The sequence below is a fragment of the Pogona vitticeps genome, chromosome 4 (assembly GCF_051106095.1).
Source record: "Pogona vitticeps strain Pit_001003342236 chromosome 4, PviZW2.1, whole genome shotgun sequence".
Taxonomy (NCBI): domain Eukaryota; kingdom Metazoa; phylum Chordata; class Lepidosauria; order Squamata; family Agamidae; genus Pogona; species Pogona vitticeps.
The window spans coordinates 208,503,143-208,510,773 of record NC_135786.1 but is presented as its reverse complement, the minus strand read 5'-3'; positions in this window follow the sequence as shown (position 1 = coordinate 208,510,773).

Below are 7,631 nucleotides of genomic sequence, written 5' to 3'. Positions count from 1 at the left end.
TGTACAATATATATTTTTCATCTCTGTGAACTTTGGATATTTTCTTTGGAAATACTAGCTAGGAGCCATTTAGAGACCATGTTGTTCTGCACCATCAAATTGCTTCTTGCTTATGGTGAACCTATAAATAAGTGGCTTCTAAAACTGAAAAACAAAAGTGTCCAAGTAGAACTGCAGTTGAATATTAAGAAGACAAAAAAATGATTACAGAAGAACTGCACAACTTTAATGTTGTAATGAGGAAATTGAAACGGTTAAGAATTTTGTATACCTTAGTTCAGTCATCAACCCAAATGGATATTACAGTCAAGAAATTAGAAGAAGACTTAAGACTCAGGAGGGCAGCAGTGCAGGAACTAGAAGAGATAATCAAATATAAGGAGAAGTCCACCAAAGAAATGGAATTGTCCCCAAAAAGCTCATATTAAAATATAGCAGCACTGGATAGCTCAGTGGTTTATACAATAAACAGCCATAAACGATCGGAGGGCACTGAAGAGAATGCTGGTGGGCTTCTGCACTTGTCCTCTTTGAGCCATTTGGGGCAGCTTCAGCCAGGCTAGGATGTCCAAAAGTAAGACAGCATTGGGGGGAAAAAGGGAAGAAAATGCTCCGATTCAACTTTCCAGCACAGTCACAACCTTACACTCATTCATTCTTTTGCATCAGCTTCATTTGCCTATGTGTTAAATTTCTCATCATCAGTAATAATTATTTATTTTCATAAAAATAGAAAGTGGTATATTTACCACTTTCAAGGAAAATGTGTAACCTGTATGGTAAAACAGACATGCAAATATTTCTCTCTCCGGAAAATGAACATTTTCAGTTAAATCATTAATCTGAAGGGCACACAGTCTTCCAAAGTACAGTGCCATCTAAGCTGGCCCTTAATTCATTGGAATCTGTCTGGAAAGCAGTTTGGATTCCAGATTCCTGACTTTTCTTATTCAAATCTTTATAAGGTTATTGCTACACAGAATTGTATTTAACCTGTTTATGTGATTCCTGATATACCTGGGACTGATTGGCCTTGGCTGAATGCCGATAACCAACTTCCAGAGTTTGGAAAAGTTCCTTTTTGAGTCTACAGTTCCAGGAATCCTCCAGCTACCATGATCGCTTGTCCTGGCTATAATGGCTGGGGGACTCTGGCAGCTATACTGTCTTTTTCCAGCATCTGCCCACATAGTTAATGTGGAAAGTCATGTTCTGCAATTTTAGCACACTTTACACTCAATGGAGGGAAACAACATGGCCAGGCAAATCCATGACAGAACATTTCCCCACATGGAGAGCTTTTCCGCATGTAGAGGCCTGGAGTGCTGGAATGTTATCAGTGTTGAGAAAGCGATGGGTAAAATGCTAAGATACCTAATGACAGAGGGTGTGTGATCACCCTAGGCACTTAAATCACTTTTTCCTGCCACCATCAAGCTCCCTTCCATTTCCTGCAACCACTACAAATAGTTGATGCTAGGCTTCACCACTGCCTGCCACATCATCTGCTACTGTTTTCTGGCCCATCTAAGCATCCTAGATTTGAGTCCTATAATCTAGCCATAACAGTGACCCTGCTGTTGGCATAAACATATAATTCTCTAAAATAGAATATTGAAAGGTGTGGCTTCCTCCCTTTTTTATTTCCTATGCTGTCTTACTTTTGGACATCCTGGCCTGGCTAAAGATACTTCAGGCAGAGGAACAACAGGAATGAAACAAAAGACTTTGGGGTACATATGTAAGTTTCAGCCCTCTTTAGAACTATCACCCAGCTGGGTGATGAAGAGAGATAGCTTTTTAAATACTTCTTTCTATTTTAATTTTTTTTTGGTAATAAATTATGTTTTGGGTCAGAATTCTGTTAGTGTTTGAATAAGTTGCCACAACTAATTGCAGCTAGCTGATAAGATGCCAAGGTGCATTTTGATTGTGTAGTCAGCTGCATGACTAGGTACATGAATGAGATGTACCCTGGCACTTCATCAGTTAATTGCAATTGACAGCTATGTAAATCTTATGTGAACACTAATAGAATTCTGGATTTTGTGTATGATTGGTGTTTTGTTAGTTTAATTGACGTTTACCCTATTCTTATGCCCATGTTTTTTGAAAGAACCTACCTAGATTTCCTAGCACCATTCTTTTTTTAAATGAACTTCATCCCCAAATTGATGCCAACAGATTTCACAAATAGCCAGCAGTCCTAGAATATTGGCTGAGGGTAACAGGATGTCCAGTGTCTTTTAAACTTTTTTATTATGACTTCTGTTTTGAGAGCATTCGAGAAGATCCAAGAGTAAAGGTCCAGCAAGACCTGGAGGAACACATGTTGTCCATTCTTGCCCTGAAAGCTAGAATTTGTATTGTGTTGTATTTTTGCACTACGATTTCAAACATTCTTCAGACATCATAAAGCCTGGGAGATCTTAAGAGTTGTAAGCCAAAAGTTAACTTGTCTAAGCTCTGTAAAAGCTTGCTGACAGCAGTTTGGAAAAATAAGCACTGCTAAGACTTTAAACAGTTCATGAAGCCGAAATAAACATTCAGACTGACAGCACAATCCTATACACATCTAAGAATTATACATTTAATAGGGTAGCTCTCAGAAGAATGTGGGGCCTTAATGGGCATGGATGGAATGTTTTATTCCTGTCAAAGTACATTTCAGGTCAGAATCCTGTTGCCCTACATGAACCCATGAAGGCAATTGTACAAGGCAAGGTGCCTAGTCTTTTCTGGGTCAATTACTGATTGCAAAGCTGCTCACGTGACCAGACTTGTAAATGAAAACTCAGGAAACAAGGAAATTGTGCAGTTGCCTTGTGTGTGTGGTATATTTTTTCTTCAATTGGATTTAGACTTGAGGGTTTAACAGCACACTCTACAGATGCCTACACAAAAGCAAATCTCCATAGCATTCAGTTTGGCTTTTTCACAGATACACACTTGCCCAGGAGTAACTTCCACTGAATTAAAGTGAAACTTCTAAAAGAATATGAATTGGATTTTGCTGCAAAGGCAGTAAAAAGCACATATGAAAAGAATTAGATTATTCTTTAAGGAAAACTGTTTAAATCACCAAAGAGCATTACAGGACACCAGATGGTGTTTGTGGAATGTGTTTTGTTTTAACAGACAGAATTTATGAAGATTCTGAAGTGTTGCTGAGATCCACTGAGAACACTTGCCAAATTAATCAGTAAAGTTTTACATCCATATGTCTCTTGTGCTGAATAATCTGGGGAGAATACTGAGAAGCATGCCAGTTTGATTAATCAGATAATTCTCTTATGCTGGCAGGATTTGGATAAAAATATACATGGAAGAAATAACATTCTCATTTTATCTGCAGGTTTTGCTTTATGTCTTGATATTCTGTGAAGTGGCTGAGCTTAGTTAATTTTAAGTGAATTAGCCAAATGTATTCTCATTGCTCGTTTCTTTTTTTCCATAGGAGGTTTTAGAGTTGTTTCAAGTATCCAGAGTTGTTTCAAATATTAATGTGAAATGAAGTGTATTACCCTGCTGTTTTCCTAGGAGCAACCCATGCATGAAGCAATAGCACTGATTCTGAAATAGGGAGACAGATTCCCCCCCTCCCAGCTTAGACAATGTTTTTCTCCATGAATGGCTGTGAACCCACAAATATTCAGCAGCCTAAACTGTCTTGAATATTATCCCAAATTTCTTATCCATCTAGGTTTGATCCTTTATCGTAGGTAACTCTGCCCTGAAATTGAAAATGTTGGAATCTGCATTCAAAAGCAAAGACTCTGACAAGAAACATTGTTGAGAGAGAGGTGGAAGGAGAAAGTCCATTCTTTGTTTTAAAATTCTTCTTCATATTAGTTTTGTTATGTGTTTTTTTTTAACAACAAGGGACCAATAAGAATTTTGTCCATCATGGAAAAGAGAAACATAAATAGCTGAGCTGCACAGACCTTATATTCCACAAGCACAACTATTTTAAGAAGGCCAATTTCAGTAAATTTAAGGAATTACTGGCTGTAATTCCATGGACAAAGGTACTGAAAGAGAAGGAAGTTCAGGATGGATGGGAATTTCTTAAAAGGGAGATAATAAAGGCATAATCTGCTCCAGGAGGAGTGGAAGACAGAAGAGCCTGGTGTGCTCTAGTCCATGGTGTCACGAAGAGTCGGACACGACTTAACGACTAAACAACAAAATGCACAATCTAAAACTGTTCCAGAAGGAAAAACAGGAGATGTTTAAAGAAACCAGAATGGTTGACTAAAGAACTTTCAACTGAACTAAGTGTTAAAAAAACATGTACAAGAAATGGAAAAATGGGGAAAACACCAAAGAGGAATACAAGCAAATAACCAGTATATGTAGAGGGAAGGTAAGAAAAGCAGAAGTGCAGAATGAGCTCAGGATTGCAAGACAGTTTAAAACAATAAAAAGGGTGTTTTTAATTATGTCTGCAGCAAAAGGAAAAACAATGTAGGGTTGTTGCATGGAGAAAATAGCCAACTACTAACAGGCGACAGGGAAAAAGCTGAATTTCTAAACACCTTATTTGCCTCAGTTTTCTCCAAAAAGGAAAATAGTGCTCAACCTGAGGGGCGAAGAACAGGTGATGTAGTGGGGGAAATGCAGCACAGAGTAGGTACAGAAGTAGTACAGGAATTCTGTACCTGACTACTTTTAATGAATTCAAGTCTCCAGGGCCAGACGAATTACATCCAAGGACATTAAAATAACTAGCAGAAGTAATTTCAGAACCACTGGCAATAATCTTCGAGAATTCTTTGAGAACAGGAGAAGTCCCCACAGACTGAAGGAGGGCAAATGTTGTCCATATCTTCAAAAAGGGGGAAAAAAGAAGACCCAAATAATTATTGCCCAGTCAGCCTGACATCAATTCCCAGAAAATTTCTAGACCAGATCATTAAACAGACTGTTTGTTATTACTTAGAAAGCAATGCTGTCATCACTAAAAGTCAACACAAGTTTCTCAAAAACAAGTCATGCCAGACTAATCTGATCTCTTTCTTTTATAGAGTTACAGGCTTGATAGATGAAAGGAACGCTGTGGATGTAGCATATCTTGATTTCAGTAAGGCCTTTGACAAAGTTCCTCATGACATTCTTGCAAGGAAGCTAGTAAAATGTGGGCTAGACAGTGCTACTGTTTGGTGGATTTGTGATTAGTTGACTGACTGAACCCAAAGGGTGCTCATCAATGGCTTCTCTTCATCCTGGAGAGAGGTAACTAGTGTAGTGCCTCAGAGTTCTGTTCTGGGCCCTGTAGTATTCAATATCTTTATCAATGACATGGATGAAGGAATAGAGAGTATGCTGATCAAATTTGCAAATGATACCGAATTGGGAGGGGTTGCTAATTCCCCAGTGGACAGGATTAAAATTTAACATGACCTTGACAGATTAGAGTCCTGGGCCAAAACTAACAAAATGAATTTCAACAGGGAGAAATGTAAGGTCCTACACCTAGGCAGAAAAAAATGAACTGCACAGATGTAGGATGGAAGGCACCTGGCTAGACAACAGTACCTGTGAAAGGGATCTAGGAGTCTTAGTAGACCACGAACTGAACATGAGTCAGTAGTGTGATGCGACTGCCAAGAAAGCCAATGCAATTCTTGGTTGCATCAATAGGAGTATAGTGTCTAGATCAAGGGAAGTGATAGTACCACTCTATTCTGCTTTGGTCAGACCTCACCTAGAGTATTGCGTCCAGTTCTGGGCACCTCAATTCAAGAAGGATGTTGACAACCTGGAACGTGTCCAGAGGAGGGCGACCAAATGGTCAAAGTTCTGAAAGCCATGTCCTATGAGGAGCGGCTTAGGGAGCTGGGACTGTTTAGCCTTACAAAAAGAAGGTTAAGAGGGGACATGATAGCCATGTTTAATTATTTGAAGGGATGTCATGTCAAGGAAGGGACAGATTCGTTTTCCACAGCTCTAGACACTAGAACAAGGAGCAATGGTTTCAAACTACAGGAAAAGAGATTCCATTTGAATCTCAGGAAGAACTTCCTGACAGTCAGAGCTGGTTGGCAATGGAATATGCTGTCTCGGATTGTGGTGGAGTCTCCTTCATTGAAAGTTTTTAAGCAGAGGCTGGATGGCCACCTGTTGGGAGTGCTTTGATGGAGTTCCTGCATGGCAGGGGATAGGACTTGATGGCCCCTGTGGTCTCTTCCAACTCTGTGATTCTATGATTCTAACTTTGACAGACACAGAGGAACAAAGAAAGCTGCCTTATAACCTTGTTCCATCTAGACAAGCACTGACTGTTCTAATTTGCAGTGGCTCTCCAGAGTTTCAGGAGGATTCTTAACCAGCCCTACTTGATAATGCTGAACACTGGATTTGGGGCCTTCCCCGTTCTATCTATCTATCTATCTATCTATCTATCTATCTATCTATCTATCTATCTATCTATCTATCTATCTATCTATCTATCTATCTATCTATCTATCTATCTATCTATCTGTCTATCTGTCTATCTATCTATCTATCTATCTATCTATCTATCTATCTATCTATCTATCTATCTATCTATCTATCTATCTATCTATCTATCTATCTATCTATCTATTTATTTATTTATTTATTTATTTATTTAATATCCCACCTATCTAGTCGATAGCCCACTCTAGGCGGCTTACAGCGAGGGATGCAACAATAAAAACAACAAAATTACATAAAAGAAAACTTTCGACAATTGGGTTAAACATTAGGAAAGAAAAGAGGAGGGGATCAGGAATTAACTAGGTGGGAAGGCCTGCCGAAACATCAATGTTTTTAATTGCTTTTTGAAAATACCCAGCGAGGGGGCCGCGCAAATATCAGGGGGAAGGTTGTTCCAGAGGCGAGGAGCCACCGCCGAGAAGGCCCGATTTCTTGTCTTTTCCTTCCGGGCCTCCCTCGGCGTTAGGCTCCTCAGCCTCACCTCCTGGCTCGCGCGAGTGACACGGGTAGATCTTGGTGGGAGTAAGCGTTCTGCCAGGTATCGAGGCCCTAAACCCTTTAGGGCTTTGTACGTAAGCATCAACACTTTGAACATGTGTTCAAAGCATGTGGTCTACCGCATGAACTACAGGAGGACCCTATACACCACCTAGCATTTTTTAAATAAAATTCTATCCGTGTACTAACCAGGCCCAACCTGTCTCCTTCTCCTCCTTATTCTTCCTCACCAGAGGCTAGGTGTGATCATGGCTATCTTGACTTTAGACTTTCTCATAGTCAATAAAGCAAACATACATGCTTACATTCATGGTGTGTCATGTCTCTGCAAATGCATACATTCAGAATAGTGCTTCCCTGATTCCAAACCCTCCTTTCAGTCCAAAATGTATGTTTTGGACAACAAACAAATACACTTGTTTTCCAAATTCTGTCATCTACAATCTTATTGAGCTTATTTTTCTGTAGTCACTATAAGGATGGTGTCTTCCAGTAAAGTTTGGTCTCAACTAAATTTCAGTACATTGTTCAATCAATCATTTCTCTTCTGTCTTCCTAATTTTATTTATTTATTTATTTATTTATTTATTTATTTATTTATTTATTTATTTATTTATTTATTTATTTATTTACTTATTTATTTCATTTCATTTCATTTCATTTCATTTCTA